Raw genomic sequence first — 19180 nt, 5'->3', positions numbered from 1 at the left:
GTTTATTTGCAACATTAACAAAATGAGAACTTATGAATTTGCTCGTTACCGAAGTTAGATGTTTACACATCACTGATGAGTACTCAAGTCTCGCTGACATTTTTTTTTTTTTTTTTTTTTTTTTCGTTGTTAACCTGCAGTCGAAGTTTGTCCGTCGACTTCTGACTCATCCTCTACATGTGTGTGTGTTGAAGATCGACCTCGTCCCTGTTGCGACCTCCAGTACAGCAGTAACCATCCGCGGTATCGCCAACTCCGCCGGCCGTGTTGTTCGCTCCTCGCCATGAAATGTTATGAGTCCGGGTTTCCGTTCGACGTGCCACGCTCTGTTCGGGGCCCTCGGCCCGGCGAGGGCGTAGCTGAGCTCGTTCCCGGGCCTCGCGACGATGTGAGCTTCGCCCGAGTATAGCTGGGCACAACGGAGCGACGGGCGGGACGCTACAGCAGATTGTTGCGTTGTTGTGAATACGCGGTATTTGCCCGCACCTCAAAAAAAAATACTATTATAAACTAGCTAATTCCTGGCATGCGTTGTAATGCCTCTTTCAATTTTTGTGTAGTTGGTTTGAAGTTGATACACATATACATATACATATATATATATATCGGTTTCTTTATATATGTCCTAAATATCTCACTATATATATACATATAAATCTATCAATCTCTCGCTATACCTATATCTCTCTTTACGTATATATCTTTTCATATCACTCTATCTCTGTATCTACGTCTCTATCTATATATCTCTCTATATATCTTTTATATCTATATATAGCTATATATCCCTCACTATATCCATATATCTGTATATCTACCTCTCTCTATCTCTCTACCTCTCTATAACTCTCTCTATATTTCTATCTCTCTATGTCTATATCTTCCTAGCTATATCTTTATCTTTACAAAATAGAAGACGAACACAAAAATACTTATTTACACACACACACACACACAGATATATATATATATATATATATATATATATATATATATATATATATATATATATATTGCCGCATGTTAGAAAGATCATCACTTAAGAACTGCTTGACCGATATGGTTGTTTTTTCTTCTTCTTGTGTTCATAATTGTCAAGACAAGGTTTGTGAAAGAAAATTTTTAGGAAATTCTCCGGAAAATTCTGAAAAATTCGTTTTGTTTGAGAGTTCTGTTGGCACAGGTTTTCCTAACAACAACAACAACAACAACAACAATAAATTCCGCATTAAATTTTATTAGTGTTTTTTTTATCAGTGGTTATCATATATTAGGTGTATTCAAAGCGCAACATGTTTTCATTGCATAACATAACTGTTAAAACTATCAAATTTGAATATTCAATTGATTTCAGTTCGTAGTTAATTGATATTAATGCCACCAGTGAGGCATCGCAATATCGCTCGCCGTAAGCGCAACGCAAGCCAACCACATGATCGTCGAGTAAATAAGAATGACGAAGAGCGTAGACACCGTTTGAAAGAAATTATAATTAGAAATTTTTAAGCGCGATCCATTATTCCTCCAGAACAACGGCTACATTCAAGTTCGACTCACTCAGTTGGAGCCTACACACAAAATACTTTTGAACGACGACGAAACATACTGCCATGCTGTGACATTGCGACATAATCGTTTGCGTTCAGATATGATCCAACAGTCAATAACGCCGCGGATGTATCGGTTTGAAAACATTGAAATGGTTTGAGATTTCTACTTGAACCACCAGGATTATGATGTGTGAGCGTAAAGGTCAAATTACCACAATTAACACCAACATCAGAGCCACTGGTATCATTGCTTTCTGGCCAAGAACCTCTATCGTAGCATTTCTTGCAGAATAAACCTAAGTACAAAAATAATTTTCAAAAGAAATCGTTTGGGGTGAATATTATCGAAGAACGAGGTTTCAACCCAAATTTTAAGGTCAATTATTTTTCTGCTGCATCATACATCACATAACGTTTCACCGAGGCACATAAATCAAGTATTTGTTTTCTAATTTACAGATTCATCACCAAGCCTTGCAATGAATGAATTAAAACACCAATAAATGATTATGAAGAAAATGAATTTCGAATTATTTCATTTCATTAAATTAATTATTTTACTAAAATTTTGCTTTTTACTTCAATACAATTTAAGAAAATATTTGGTTAGTTCAACTCCTTATCGACGAACTAGATAAATTATAGTCATGTTTAACGTACTTTAACTGTCCCGACTTTCAAAAAATTTGAGGCAATGACATCTCTCAGGATAGTGTTTGGGGGGGGGGGGGGGGGGTGAAATTGAGGAACCCGAATGGTTCGGAAACATTCCAAATCTAAAGAGAATCAAGTTAGTTTTGAAATTTTCAAAATTTTGTGGTTTTGACCCTCACTATATGTACGCAGATAACCATGAAAATTAGTAGCCTCCTATATATAGTTACGCTCATCACTGACTTAATGATCGCGCAACGCTGTGAGACAGCCCGCGTGCAGCGGGAAGTCGCCCATCAGGAGTCCAAGGCCGGCACTCTGCAGGTAGCCGCACTTGCTGCTTGCTCCATACTCAGCAACACTTTCATATCTTTTATTCTTATAAGAGTGCATTTGAATATTCACCAAAAGATGGCGTTAGAAGTTAAAGAAGAGCTTTTACTGTTATTTAATCTGGGAGATTTAAATCATTCTTTTACTTTTCTAATTTGAATAATTAACTTTGTAAATTAAGTAAATATTCAATTTATCGCTAAAAAAATCAATATTTATTACGTGAGTATGTAGTTAAAATTCATTAAAGTTTATTGAATGAGAAGATTCACACGAAATGTAGTTTATCAAGGGATTCTTCATTAAAAACAATCCTTTTTCTAAATACCTATTAATAATTATGTATATCAGAAATAATTTTCATTTGCTTAATATTAAAATTAATTGAAATTTTAATAAATATTTCGTGTATATTAAATTGTTTGTTATATTCATCATTTTTCAAGGGACGCCTTAGGTGCCTTACAACTAATACATAATTATTTAAAAACCGAGAATATTTTCGCGATAGCAGTTTATTATAACTATTCAAAAGATGGCGCTGCAGCGCATCAAATTTTAAACCGTTCAACCGATCGCCATGGGTAAACATTAAATCTAGGTCATATACATAAATAAATATGTAAATATATGTTTTCTTTCATAGGTCATAGACATGAGAACAGCAATTGTGTGTCATTTCTCTATGTCCACCACACTGGCATATATCACTAACCATTTTGCTTTAAATAGCGAACAGTAAATCATCCTGTGTTTAGCCCGAGCAACGCTGGGTACTGCAGCTACTAAGTATATACAGGCTGGCCATGAATATGTGTTACAAATTAATAGGGATGGTAGATGTAGATGTGTGGAAAACATTTTATTAAGAAACCCATGTCCGGAAATTCATCCTTATACCTGAAAACTGCGCAACAAAGTAACAGGGGTAGGTAGGCAACCTGGCAGGGACGGTGACGTCGGATGTCAATAACGACACATGTGTATCTGTATTTATGCAGGTTTATTCGTACGCTGTACATTTGCTGCTCAAAATGTTCTCCGCCACACCCGATACATGCAGTGCAGCGCCGTAACAGGTTGCGTCGCACATCGGCGAAGACAGCTGGTGTGTTTCCTATGGTCTGAAACGCAGCATGTATCCTGCCCACCAGTTCATCCCTGGTATGTACAGGAGTGGTGTACACAAGGGACTTCACATGGCCCCAAAGGTAGAAGTCCAAAGGCGAGAGGTCGGGGGAACGCGGTGGCCAGGAAATGGGACCACACCGTCCTATCCACCGCTGTCCAAATGCTCTGTTCAGGTGATCACGAACTCAGAGGGCGTAGTGAGCTGGTGCTCCATCACACTGGACCCACAATGACACGCGAATATCAATACTGACGTCATCCAACATGTCAGGTAAAAAATCGCGCAGAAACCGCAGATACTCTGCAGCGTTGTGGCGTGGTGGCAAAATGTGTGGCCCTAGTACACTGTCATTTAGTATCCCAGCCCCGATGTTCACTGAAAATCGCTGTTGGTGGTGGGTTGGATACGTCGTGTGGTTGTGTTGCTCGGCCCAAACGTGAGTGTTACGGGTATTGAACAAGCCATCCCTGGTGAAGCAGCTCTCGTCTGTGAACAGCACATGCTGTAGGAACTGTGGTACGTTATTCGCAGCACTGCAGCAACCATCGGCAAAACGCATGTCGTGCAGGAAAATCAGCTTCTTGTAAGGTCTGTACCTTCTGTACATGATACGGGTGCAGAAGTTGTTCCTTTAATACCAGTGCAACAGATTGACAGGAGGTGTGCATGGCATGTGCTATCGCCTGTGTGCTGGTAGATGGTGTGTTCTGAATTCGTTCCAGCACCTCTTCCTCAAAGCTAGGTGTCCGTATTGTCCTTCTCGAACACTTTCTGGCTTCGTGACGCGCAACGAACCCGTTTCCCGCAAACGGCGGTCAATGCGTGCAAACATTGTGTGTGCAGGGTGCTGTCGGTTAGGGAACCTCTCACGATACTGTCTCTCCGCCTCTCTTCCATTGCAGCCAGCTGCACCATACACTAAATGCATATCGGCTAGCTCTGCCAGTGTGTAGCCATCCATATCGCCTCTTCAACTGCGACAATAGCGAGTTTAACACATGCACGGTGACTCGTGCGGTCTCTGATCTTCAAATCGGGTAGTAGGTAAGACAACACAACATGTTTTCACTGGCTTGTTGTCGCCTAGTTGCCTACCTACCCCTGTTACTTTGTTGCGCAATTTCAGGTATAAGGATGCATTTCCGGACATGGGTTTCTTAATAAAATGTTTTCCATACATCTTCATCTACCATCCATATCAATGTGTAACACATATTCATGGCCACCCTGTACATATATTTTTAAAAAACACGCGCGTAGTTGAATGTAACTTTGTGTCAAAATTTCAAAGGAATCGTTGAAGAACTTTCCAATATTTAAGATTTTGACTGAACAATTAATTATATTCTTATTTATATAGATTAAAATTTTTCTGCCCTTACAGACGCGCTGCATATGTTATCAGGATTTCTTATGTGTATGTAACAATACGGAATTTGGTAGGCGTTACCTATTTTGTGAATGCGACGGAAGTCGCATGTAACGGAAATATGTAACCACAGTATAGCCATCTGTTGAGGAAGGCGTGAACCAAAGTTCACAAATCCAAAGGTAAACTTTATAGTATTAACTGTTTAATGAATTATTACAAGATGCGTAGAGTTTTAGTAAAATTCTCTGACGAAAATTAGGTTTAAAGCCGGGAGATAATATATTTTCAAGTATTTTTTGGTTTTATCGGAGCCGTTTCATTATATAGTCTAACTTTTTACTCTAAAAATCGAATAATTCCATAGGCAACGTAGCTGCATCAAGAAATGTGGTTCAACACACAATTTTCGTATATTTATCACGGTTGGTACTATTTGAAAGAATTCTACCTTAAATTTCCTTTTAGAGTTTCGTATTATAAGTGTATTTGCTACATGAGTACACATGAATTTGCTTGTTTTCGAGGTTAGATGTTACACATCTATAGCGAATACTGAAAGACTCTATCACGTTTTTTAATTGACATGTTAGAAAGCACTATGTTTATCCAAATTTAAACTTCATCCGGAAAAAACTCTGTGCATTAACATATTTCAAAGTGCGCGAATGTATTTAAAAGATTTGACAGAAAAATTTAGTAAACAAAACTTTAAATAATGTACTGTCTCACAAATTTCTTAAATATAATTATGACGCTCATTTCAGTGACACGTCGGAAAATAAAATCTTTATAATCGGGAAGTGTGTGGCACTGACGTCATAAAACGGTTGTTCCATAACTCAACGTCGTGCCGAGAACAGTTGATAGGCCAGTAAATTACGGTTCTAGGTATAAAAAAAGTGTCATAGTTTTTGAGTTAAGGGCATTTTTTCGAATGTTTTAAACACCCATCCTGTAAAATTTACTAGATACGGTGAATAATAGTTTTTTCTGCGCAATCATAAACAACCCTATAATTAATTCAAATTCAAAATAAATTATATTATACTTACTTGTAAGGGAAAAATTTATTTAGAAAATAATGTGGCAAACAAAATTTAATCGGATATATTTGACAAGTCTTACTTTAAAAAATTGCTTTGCTAACTTAGCTTTCTAAGTTAACAAAGTAAATTTTTTTTTGCATAGTGAATATTCAAAATTACACGTATAAAAATTGGTCCACATAAATAATGCAAATTTTTTTTCCTTAATGTATAACTTTGTATGATTTTGTTTTGAATGCTAACAATACTAGGGTTATTTATGTTTGCGTAAAAAGAAAAAAATATTCACTGTATCTAATAATTGGATGCATGGTGGGGATTTTAAACTTTTAAAAAAAAATTATAAATCTAAAATTACAAGTTTTTAATTTTTTATCCAAAAGCTTGATTAATTCTCCTATAAACTGTTCTCGGATTGACATTGTGGTAAACCTGATACGCTAGCAGAGTATATTGCTCGCGTTCTACGTGTCACGTTAACACAATAGCGCGATAGACGCGTTGTGATTGACACGAATATTGTTTAACCAATGAAGTTCGACGCCTCTGAGACATCAACAAAAATGGTGGTCGGGACAGACCTCCTTGTAAGAATTTTTTTGAAGTTATACTTCTAATGCGACTTCCAACAAGGTTGCGTTAAACGTTTAACGCTACCATGGAGGTGGTATGAAAGCACTGTCTGTTTGTACGCGGTGTACTACAAAACTACTATACGAATTTTTATGGGGTTTTCAAGTTAACTTGAGCATAGCAGAGATAGAAATATAAGCTTTATTTCATCAAAATCGGCTCAAGGAAAGAAAATTAATTTTAATTTTATGACATACAATTATAATCATTATAAGAAGCCATTAAGTTTAGCTATTGTAAGGAACTAAGTAGAGAGTAAGAAAAAAAATAAAGATCCTGACAGTTTGTAGTGTCGCCATATTTGTTTCAATTTTCAATACCCTTTTTGTATATTACAATTTAAATTGCAGAAAAAAAAATCATGTTTCATAAAAACATAAATAGTGAGAGTGTGTCATTTCTCTATGTCCACGAGGTCTCGCCGCGTCAATTTTCTCTTTGGGGCGAACCCGTCCGCTTAATTAAATAAACTGCTTTTTATCGTTGAATGATTTCATGATTTTTTTCATGAAAATCTGCTCTCATAAAAAAGTTAGTTTTATAGACATTCAATAGGTCTCTCTCTCTCTCTCTCTCTCTCTCTCTCTCTCTCTCTCTCTCTCTGAAAATCAATCTATGAATCGTTACAAATTTATTTCCTCTATTTTTTTAGTTTGATTTGATACAATATGATTTCACTAAAAATCAATTTCTACCCCTTCCTATTTTCATTTCCACATTACGAAGTTTCACTTCTTCCGCGTGGAGGGACTCCACGCACTATTTTTGCATGTAATTAAAAACTATTTTTTAATGATGCCAAAGAAGTATAACTTCGCACGCGCGTACCTAAGTACACGCACCCATTTTTTTTCTTTTCCGATTGAGTTGCTGGTGTGTTGTTACTGAAATGATCGTAATAATTTGTTGTTGAATGTTGGTTGAACTAGTGCATTTGTAACAAAATTATTATTTGATTCTTTTGAGGTTTTATGTAATTAATTCTTTAGGATAATCTATTTAATGCAATCACATATAATGACTTATAGGGAAAATATATATATTTTTGATCAAGCAAACAATTCAGTTAAAATAAATTTTAATAATTTAAAGATGTCGTTTATGGGCATATGTAAAGGCAAAAAAAATTGTTAGTAGCGTGGTTAGAAATAGCATGTTCCAAATATTGCGATATTTTGCATCGCGTCGTTCATGGTTACTGCAGCTAGTAGGTAATTCATGTGTGGTTATGTGCCAGTATAGTTTGCGGTTACTACGGCTAGTAATTCATATGTTATTATGTGTAGAGACCCGGAATATTCGCGGGTTCAATGACCTCCAGGATAGACTCCAATATCCTCTACACACTCGGGCAAATGCCAACTGTTCATTGGCTGCTGACTTGAGTCGTCTCGACTGGGTGGCCTGTGATTCGACACTTCTATGAGTGAGGGTCTCTAATTGGCCCTCAGTCCTCCAGATTAACAGTGAACCAATGACAGAAGCAGCACTAAGGTATAATTATTTGAATTTTAGCATAACACGAAATGAACCCGCGAATTTTCCGGGTTTCTAGTTATGTGTTAGTAAATAGTTTGTGGTTTCTACGGCTAGTAATTCATGTGAAATAATTTCAAGACCAGCTGTGCGGTATAACACTGTAGCAGCACCTGTGTTCCGTGATGCTTGAGTTTCTTTGATCACAGTCCGCATATGAATCCATGTATACTGTGTGAAAGCAACGCGTAATGGGCGGCCTGGAGAAATAAGGCAATGGCTTCTCTTGCAAATCACCATCAACCACAAGGCAGGAATCGCCGGCACGGTCTCGCCGTGTTGCTGTCTAGTGAGAGATCATATTTTGTCACAGACTCTTATTATTACACACTATACCAACTACAGCAGCGTTATCTTCTAACAGGCTCAAACAATCAAAAACATGTTATCCCAACCCCGAACGTTGCACTTTCCGTTACGTTGGCATCGCTATCGAGTACCCCACTCCTAAACTTTGCACATTTCATTACATAGTCTACACATCCAGTCCCCACTCCTAAATTTTACTTTTCGATGGTCGGTAGGATGCCAACTGATTTCGTCTGCTGGTGGCAGCCATATTGGATTTGTTACATCACAGTGGAGGCAGCAATCTTGTTGTCATTTGCTGGATGACGCCATTTTTGTTTCTGGTGTTGGTTCCTAAAGTGCACTAGTGTCGTTCTGTCTCATGCACGTAAGGTATATGTTCCTTCACCTACCAGTGTTGTTATTGTAGACCACAAAAATCACAAAATACACAGAATTCACAAATTTTGAAATCCAAGTTCAATTTTTTTTGTTTATCAGGTGAGGAAAGTATGATGACATTTATTTATTGGTAAAAGAAACTATTTTTTTTTTCATTTTAAATTACTTAAAAAGCTAAAAACTTGACTTCCTTCACATTTCCTTTGTATATTTAATTATTTAAATCATCTTCACACCAGCTTATATAGAAGGAACAGAAAATTTTCAGAGTCCTCGCTCACAAGTATTGTTTAATGAGTATTATAGTTCTTTCCTAAGCAGGGATGTGTATAAGTTTGTTTGCATGTGCGTGTTAGAACCTGCGTGACTGCAGCGTAGATATTTAAGTGTTTGCGTGTTGTCTGTTCCTTTCTTCTCCGATATCAATCACATGCAATGCCGCCGGAAGACAAATTGCGGAAACTGCCGACGAACAATGAACACCAACATTTTTTGTGTACGCATGAGTGAGGTTCATCCTGGTACCAGAAAATGAACGCGAATTTTGCTGGTCTCCACCATAGAATTAGTTTTCAGTAGTAGCTTGAAGAACTCACGAATTTATTTGACAACGCGATAGAAGTGAGAAACGTGTAAGTAAAGAGTGTCTATAAAATAACGTCCCAGTTTCAATGGCATATTATAACAGGTTAATTTAGACTATTTACAACAAATCATACATAAAATTGAAGGTAAACTAACCTAGTTTTTCTCTTACAATTGGTAAATATGTGCACCTTTAGTTATACGGCACAAATCCGACATAAAGTAGAATTCTTCCCAGACTTTTGTTAACACGTCTGGAGTAATAGAGAGGAAATAGCCTCTTCAATTCTGTGTCTTAACTCTGGCAAATCATTAGGTAGCGGCAGAACGTAAACACGATCTTTTATAAATCCCCAAAGATTATGTCAGGTGAACGCGGAGGCCAGCGAAAAAGAGCTCGGTCGTCTCGGCCAAAACGACCAATCCAACGGTCAGGGATTTCGACGTTCAACCACTTCCGTACAAATAGATTCCAATGGGGAGGGTCTCCATCCTGTTGCCAAATAAAGTCTACAGGTTCGCCCTCTACTAATCGCCATCATGTGTAGGTGGCGCTTCAAGCGAGATAACAACAAAGCAGTACTCGCGCATGTGCTTATCTAAAACTTCCTGAGTTACTCTTTAATTTCGACGAACCAAAACTCTACAAAGCTTACAGTTTTATAACTGGGACATTCTTTTATGGACTGTATAACTTATCTCTTATTATGTATGCAATATGACCCAGATACAATTTAACACTCCATGGTTAAAGAGGAATTTTGGCGAGAGGAAAGAGTGGAATAGGAACTCAGGGTAAGCAGAAAAGAAGTAACAAAAAGCCGGTGTTCCATTACGTCTGGCTCTTCTTTGTCTCATTGAAGCTTTCGAAAATGTCGAAGACAAGTATGCCGGAGACTTTTCAATAATTTCGACGTACAAAGGACAAAATAACAATTTGTAATTAACAAATGATTCATAATAAAAATTCAAATGATAAACAACAAAGCACTGATTTAAAATATGTATTAAAATTCAGTAAAAATGAGCGCGTGAACTTATGAACACTCTTTAGAAGTTATATAACTTTAATTTTCCATCAGAATAATTAATACAATTAAAATCATTCTATAAATACTGTTGGTTGAGAATAAATCAGTCGAATTTAAATAAATACTCAGTATTCAATATTAAATTAAACAAGTTATTAAAATTAATTATTTAATTTAGTAAAATAATCAAGAAAAAATTTTAATAATGAAAATAAATACATGTGCAGAATATTTATTATATTTTAACTATCGTAAATATTTAAAAAATAATGTAAAAATTTATCATTTGTATCGATGCTAAATTTTACACACGGGAACATAACCTAACTTATTTAAATAAACTTGAAAAATAATTAAATTTATAAACACAATATCTATCAATAAAATACACAATAATTAATTGTTTTTAATTTTATGTGCCAATATCCAATACTAATTAATTAGAATAAGATTTAAAAGCACGACTATATAATTTTTATTTTTATGTAGCCTTTTTTTGTATCCTATTTTTTTATCCTTTGAAAATTTCGTTGCAAGGTGCGTACGCATCGTAAATATTCACTTCCATGATTATTTTTCATAACGCGGCTAAAGAAGTAGAACTTAAACAAAGTTACGCACTCATATATATAATAGCACTTGATGACTCAACGCGGACATTTAGAAACGTGACTTTTAAAAACTAGAGGTGTGCGCCGCTGAAACTCCTTCCACGCGCGCTTTTTAACATGTTCGTGTGACAAATCCGTAGGTATGCGTAACTGAACTCATTATTTACCCATGTTATAGGTACTTCAGCGTTATATAAAAGGAGCTAGATACAATTCACCATCAGCTATCCAGAACTGTAGTGCAACTAGGAAAATACTTTTAGTGCTTGCATTTTACTTAACTAAAACAATTTCATTTTTTTTTATTCTTAGCAGTCGCTATGTGTTGAAAAAAATCCCCTCCCCCCCCCCCCCCAGAAAAAAGTAAAATATTCTCTATAGTAAATGCTTAAACGCTCAAATATTTCTTGTATTAAAATATTTTGTAGTTATTTCCTTAATTAACGAAAATTTCGCTATGGCTATCAATGATTCTATGTCTAAGCAACTATCAGACCCACCGGTGTCTAGGCCTACTAGATTACTGAGTAATAAATGTGTATCATGACTAGAGACTGGACCTCTAGGAAGGACTTTATATTCTCTGGTTAATGCCTTTTGGTTAATAGCTGCTGACTTACGATAAGTCTTAATTCGGTAGTCCGTAATTATATGTGGTTCTAATTGCGTCATAGTTCTGCAGATAAACTGTAAGCCTATATCACAAGCATCATCAAGGTAGGAATATGTATTCACACATGAACCTGACTCGAGATGAGTTTGCGAAATTTTCCGGACTCTATCGATGAGTAGCATTTTGTATTTTTTGCGAAAATATTTCCAGACCAGCTGTGTTAAAACTTTTGTAGAGTTGTGTGTGTTTCGTTGTTGGCTGGATTTATTTCTAAAGTCAGTACACCAATCACAGCCATCCAGTGCGGAAGCAAACGAGTCCTGAATGAAGTAGCTTGGCTTTTTGGTTGTAGCCGTGTCCTTGGCAAATAATTCACCGACATTTCGGTCGACACTGCAGTCACCATCATCAGGGAGCATTTACCTACTGAGTTCCTCAGGAACATAGGAACCTCAGTAGATAACTGCGCCCTGATGATGGTGACTGCAATGTCAACCGAAACGTCAGTGCATTATTTGCTAAGGACACGGCTACAACCCAGAAGCCAAGCTATTTCAGACAATGACCGTGAATGCCTGCGAACATTATCAGCGTCCTGAATGGTCCAGCCAAATAAGACAATGCCTTTTCTTGCAGACGGCGGCCAATCATAAGTAACCAATCGCTAGCGCAGGAATACTTTAGTGCAGTCTAACGAACAATCAGATCATTTCGCGAAAAATAATGCCCCTATCAATGAGTAACTTTCAGTGCCTTCCTTTTCAAACAGTTCTTAACTTAAGTGAAAAAAATGGGAAAGGAATATTATACAAAAGATGCGCATTAATGATATAACATTAAAAATAATTATTCCTTAAGCTGATTCGAAACTAAAATGTTGTACCTAATCTCTGCGGGCTAAATCTCTTTATCTGCATTGCCAACGTTCCGAACAGCAAAAGCTCTTAATATTAAACGTGTTTAACTTTGCTTTTACCCTGGAAAATTCAGCAAAGCGTGAGATAATTTGAAGAGAGTCTACTTTTATTATTGTAGTAATGGTGTTTGTTTGACTTTACAAAGGAGTTCTTTCTGTCCGAATATTTATGCTCTTCTTAGCCGCTGCACTGACGGCATTCTTCGCCGCTAAGAGAAATATTTTTTGAAGTTAAATAAAAATTAAAAACACTTTCTGTCCAGCACTTCCTTTTCGCTCGTTCCATTGTTTCAAACGGTTATAAATTGTAACGTCCTAAAGTGAAGGAAATGTGAATTATTCATTACAGTTTTACAGGCAACTACCTCGCTTGAAAAAAAAAAAAAAAAAACAGTAAAATAACACCTACATTGTTTTCATGCAATTTTTCAATACTATAAGCCTACAGATTGCGTAATTTTTTAACTATGTTTCTAAAAAAAATACTGCTTTAGGCTTTGGATAAAACACATGAATTCACATTTTTTATAGATTTTAATAACTAAAATTATAATCTGGAAATTTGAATAAATGTTTGAAATTAACACATGCAAAATGTTTTAAATTAATAATTATCCTATTTTTTATCAGTTTATTGTAGTTTTACATACACAAGCCATCGTAAAAATGCACAATATTAACGACCATAAGTAACTGCAAAACATTCGAATATAGACAAAGTCCCAGTTTATTTTTATTAGTTTAACACGTCGTTTTGGTAATGGTATTCCCATTAGTTTATGTTCTATTGACGTGGATAATGGTCAGGGTTTGAGACACTAGACTAGCAACGAGCAGGTCGTGGGTTCGGTATGGTATTTAAAGGTGATAAAGTTAAAAATCGCTCTTAAGTATACATTTACAAAAAAAAATAATGAGAATTTTCTAAATGGGTAGTATATAAATTCGGATACGGGGACAATGTATTTCTTATGGGACTACGGCTTGATGGCTTGATGGCTTGTTGGCTTGCCAATCGTAAAAATTCGGTCATGTTCGGAAGTGTTTGCCTCACGTTGACTTTTATCAGGAGTTTGGTGGTCATTCACTATTTTGACAATATGTAATTATTTAGCTAATAATATCGAAAATTATTCCAAAAATTATAAAAACATTTACTTTAAATTATTTGTTACTTAATTGATTTCGGTCCTCGGTTCGATTCTCGGTGAGAGTAAAATGTAATTTATTAATAAAAAATTTGAAACGACTGTAATTTACAATTTAAATAAAATGTTAATAAAAATCTTGCTTACATCACACCAGCACCTTGAATCAATATGTCACGGTTGCACTTTTCGTTACGCACGCCATCTTGAAAATCATTAATTATTATCCTATTTTAACGAGGAAAATGTTCAAATTAAAAAAAAAATAATTAATTTTAAAAATTTAATTTAAAAACGTACTGACGCCTTGGAGTCATCGGTTCAAACACGGCGAGGTCAATCGATTGAAAATTACGACGGATCCCCTTCCTCCATAGAAGCCACCGGATGACTGACCTCACATCAATAATGCCAAGGCAGATATTACATCAGCTAGTATGATGTCATGGTAGCTATCTCGGGTCCGCCATCTTCTTGTCGTCTGATGGAGGTTGCCACTTCATTTTCTTCTGCTAGATAGCGCGGTCACCATATCAGTTTAATTTTTTACCTGCTAGGGTGCCAATCACCAGACCGTCATATCATCCGCCATCTTGTCGACTATCTTATCCGCCATCTTGATATTCAGTAATTATTAAGCTATAAAATTGGGAAAATTTTAATATTCATAAAAAAATCGTTTGTTAAAAATAATAATTGCTTCAATTAATATCTGACCTTGTTTCGATCCTTGCTTGACGCAAAAATATATAATTTTGAGTAAAAATATATTTATTCATTTTAAATTGCCATAAAATGACATGTTCGAGAAATAAAGCAACATATATTCAAATAAAAATTATTACATAATTTCTAGAAGTACAAACAATGAAATTAATAGCGTTTCTAGAATTCTACAGTCTTCGTAAAGGGCGAATAAGTCATTTTTATGCCTTGAAGTGTATTTTTGGGCCAGTTATAAATGATAGTTGATAAACTAGACATGTCTATTCAGTGGCCAGGCAAGTAATCGGTTAGTGGTCAGGTCCTGATGTAAGCTTTGCACGTCCAGTCGGTTGGTCAGACTAACGCGCCAAGGCAGTGGCCAGACACGTCTATGCAGTACCCAGGAACGCATGTCCAGTAGGTGGCAAACCACCACCATTTGGTAGCAAGACGCATCCAGTAGGTGGTCAAACACATACAGTCAGTCGATACTATCCGAAAATTTAAAAAAAAAAAAAAAATCATGTACAAAATCATACGCATAGGCCAAGCGTCCCCGAACCACGAGGCCAGGTCATGGACAATGTTAGGTGTATAGGCCAAACGACTCCGAACCAATAAATAAGTATTATTCGTCGATACGCGATCAACATTTCAATCATGTGTTCAATGTCAGACGTATAGACTAGTCGTCCCCAAACCACGGAGCTAATCATGTAGCCTACTGAGTAAATACCAATCGATGAACATAAAAAAAAGAAGCACATACAAAAAGAAAACATTCGTCAAAAAGGAAGCACATTTAGAAGTACAGACTACAAAAAGAAAGGACATTTAACGAAAAGGACGTAGCTTTGGACGAAAGTTCAACTCAGTACGTTACGATCTCATTGCATGGATACGATTTATCTCAGGAATACGATCTCATCACAGGGATACGATCTCATTGCAGCGATACGATCTCGTGACTGCGGATACGATCTCGTTACACGAATATGATCATGCCACAGGTACACGAATTCATCAGTAGGGTATGATAATACAGGCTTTACTACGAACATTTAACCAAAAGTATGTACATTTTCACAAACATTCAAATCAGTAGGTTGCATTCGTCAATTTACGATAGAATAAAATGCTTACAACTGTCTTTGGCTAAACTATCCTTGTCTAAAGCCGTCTTTGACTCCAATAGTCATTGGCTCCAAAGGTCATCAGCTCCAAAAGGCTTTGGCTCCAACAGTATTTTTCTCCAAATGGCATTGGTTTTTAAAGTGTTTGGCTGCAAATGTTATTGGCTCCACAGGTATTTGATTCCAAACAATCTTTGGCTCCAAAAGCCATTCGCTCCAAAAGTGAACGTTTTAAATGTCATCATCTCCAAAAGTGCTTGGCTTTAAAATTCATTGGCTCCAACAGTTTTGGCTTCGTATGTCTTTGGCTCCTTAGTAAAAGGCGCCAAAAGTCATTGTCTCACACAGTATTTAGCTTAAACAGTCCTTCACTCCAAATTTCATTGGCTCCAAAGTCAATCGCGCCAAAAGTCATTGGCTCAAACAGATTTGGCTGTTAAAATCTTTGGCTCCACCTGTCTTTGGCTCTAACAGTCTTTGGCTCCGAAAGTATTATGACTCCAACAGACATTGGCTCTAATAGTATTCGGCTACAACAGTCTTTGGCTCTAAAGTCATTGGCTCCAAAATTAATTGGCTCAAATAGTCTTAGGCTCTAACAGTCTTTGGTTAAAAATATGATTGGCTCTAAAAAATTTTATCTCAATCAATCTTTGGCTCCAACAGTCATTGGTCTCCAATAGTTTTTGGCTCCAAATGTCTTCGGCTCCATTTGTCTTAGGCCTAACTGTTCCAGTAACAATTTGCTTCAAGACGACTTGGTGACGAAACTACATAACTAAAAGACGGCAAGGCTACGAGATTATGTGTTTACGAGGCTACAGGACAACAAGAATACAAGATTAGAAGACCTCCGCAATCCACTTTTTTATGTGTTTACAGTTTATTTATTCATTTTACTCTCCCCACTGGAGCTCGACTTGACAGCGGCTCCCACGACTACTCGTCTCTCACAGCACACCTCGGTCCCAACACACTGCCTCGCACTGCTCGCTCGTCGCGCCACGACACCTTCCCTTTCAATACCCGCCAAGTGTCGCCCAGGAGAGGCCTTACAAGTGTCACATCGTCACATTCTGTACTAATACCAAATAATTCTTTGTAAATCAGTTGCCAAGAAATATTTTGTTATAATGCTACGAGAAATACCTATATTGTAACTTTTTACAACACATGTATGAAATACTTTCTACGAAAAGCTACTGAGCATTTCTTACAAAAATTGGTGCATAATTTTATATTTTAATTGATGTTTCATTCAAGCATATTTTTAGACATGAAAAGGATAATCGGACATTCAATAATTTTACTTTATTTTGATTTAGGGCTTACAAATAACTTTAATTATTGGAGGTACTGGGACAAAACAAAGGTATAAATGCCCAGGTAAGAATCGGTACCCAGTATTACATACTACGAACACTAACTATTAATGATAAAATTGTTTTCATGTCAATGAACAAATCTACAAATACTTGTAATTCTGCATGGATATTTCTGTTTCATTTACAAAATAAAACAAAATACAGTGCAGAGTTACGGCCCGTTGCTGCGAGGGTAATGGCGTTCTAGCTGCGCCACTTTGCGTGACGGGCCCGGGACCAGCCGAACCCTCGAGAGAGAGAGAGAGAGAGAGAGAGAGAGAGACCTGGACTCCGCGGAACACAAATGAATTTCCAGCTAAATAAAACTGACCACTCGTTACACTGCAATAAGGCACACACGGTGGTTACTTCCTTGTAATTTGCGGCCATCTGCAATAGAAGCCACTTATTTGTTTGGCCGGGTCATTCAAGACAAGTTTGCATGCTTCCGCAAAGAATTTGTAATTCGTGTACCAAAATAAAGTCGCCAAATACAGAGATGCTACAGTATTTTAACATAAAACTATATTTTCGTGAGAAAAATGCCGCTTATAATAAAAATTATCTGTTTCGTATATAAAAAAAAATAAAAAATAAAAAAACACTTTACATCCACTTTCTATATGGCAAAAGAAATATAGGAAGAAAAAATTTTAATTAAACATTTAAAATTAAATCCACTATGCTATTAAAGTCTTACATTATTATTGCTGGTAAATGCTTACTTGACTGTTTGATTTATTTGGACTAAACGTTTTCTCCGAGTTTAGAATAAAAACTTACTTGTCTTCTAACGCAAAAAATTTTTATAGCAATAGTAGTTAGCTTCGTAATTAAAAATTATGTCGTACTATCTTAGTGTTTTAATGGTAATCAAGCTTACCTTTATTGCAAATATGCGTGTAAAACAAAATTCTGTTAGCAGAGCAATATGTTTGAAGTAACTCATATTAAAGCTAAACTTTTGTTTGTCACAACAAAACATTTGCAGAGCCATAATTTCTCGCGAATTAATTTCACTTCTGGCTAAAATCAAATTGACTTTACACAAACAAGCGTTTTACACCGCTCATTGATCGATAAAAATATCACATCCGTTGGCGGGTAACACGTGATTGTGTAACTACTGCTCCTCGTTTATAACGGGCCCGGGAGCGTCAAGGGCGTGGCGAAATCAATCAGAACACAGAAAAAAATTCTGTACTTTCACAAAAGATTCCTTTGGAAACTATTTGCCAAGAAATAGTTGTAAAATACTACAAGAAAAATATTTTTACTTCTTTTACTTCTTAAGAAAATTGGCGCATAATTTTATACTTTAATTGATGTTTCATTCAAACATTTTTTTAAAATTGAAATGACAATCGAATATACAATAACATGACTTTGATTCAAGGAACGGTTTACAAATAATTTAAACTATTGGCGGTACTGGGACAACACAAAGCATAAATACCCGGGTATACTATTTGGAGTAATACAGCTGTTTAATGTACAAATTTACAAACATCTGTAATTTATCATTAAAATATATTTTTGTTCCATTTACAAAAAAAATTTTGTATAGTGTATAATCATGTATGTTTTGCGAAAGGTTTTCGAGACTAGCTGTGTTTAAAAGCACCGAAGCACCGAATGAGTTTCGAAATGAGTTGAATTTCTTTCAGGTACATATCTACTCCAGCACACGAATATCGTTAATTTTGTACGTACAAAACTCGTTCTGAATGGTGCAACCAAATACGCTAGTGACTTCTCTTGTAAACGGCAGCCAATTTATAGGAAGAAACCTCTGACGCTGGCATACCTTATGGTTAATCTTCATTGAAAAAATATGTTTCTGTAAATTTAATTTAAAATATTTATATTTCTTTATATTTTTATATTTCATAAAATATATGTTTTTGGTGTGTATCTATTTCTTTACAATATTGGTAACATGAAGTATTATTCTTCTCAATTTTATTTTTCCGAAAGTAATCTGGTTAGATCTTTAATTTAGGAAGTGTTTTAATTCATGACAGGAATTCCCACGTCTATAAGGCTTTGATACCTCTGACGACGAGAGAAAATGTTTCCTCGAGAAATAGCCCAATTTTTTGCTCTTGTCAACTTTGGACACTGTATA

Source organism: Bacillus rossius, chromosome 1 (assembly GCF_032445375.1).
Source record: "Bacillus rossius redtenbacheri isolate Brsri chromosome 1, Brsri_v3, whole genome shotgun sequence".
Lineage (NCBI taxonomy): Eukaryota > Metazoa > Arthropoda > Insecta > Phasmatodea > Bacillidae > Bacillus > Bacillus rossius.
The sequence above is the reverse complement of the archived record's forward strand: the minus strand, read 5'-3'. Positions refer to the sequence as shown.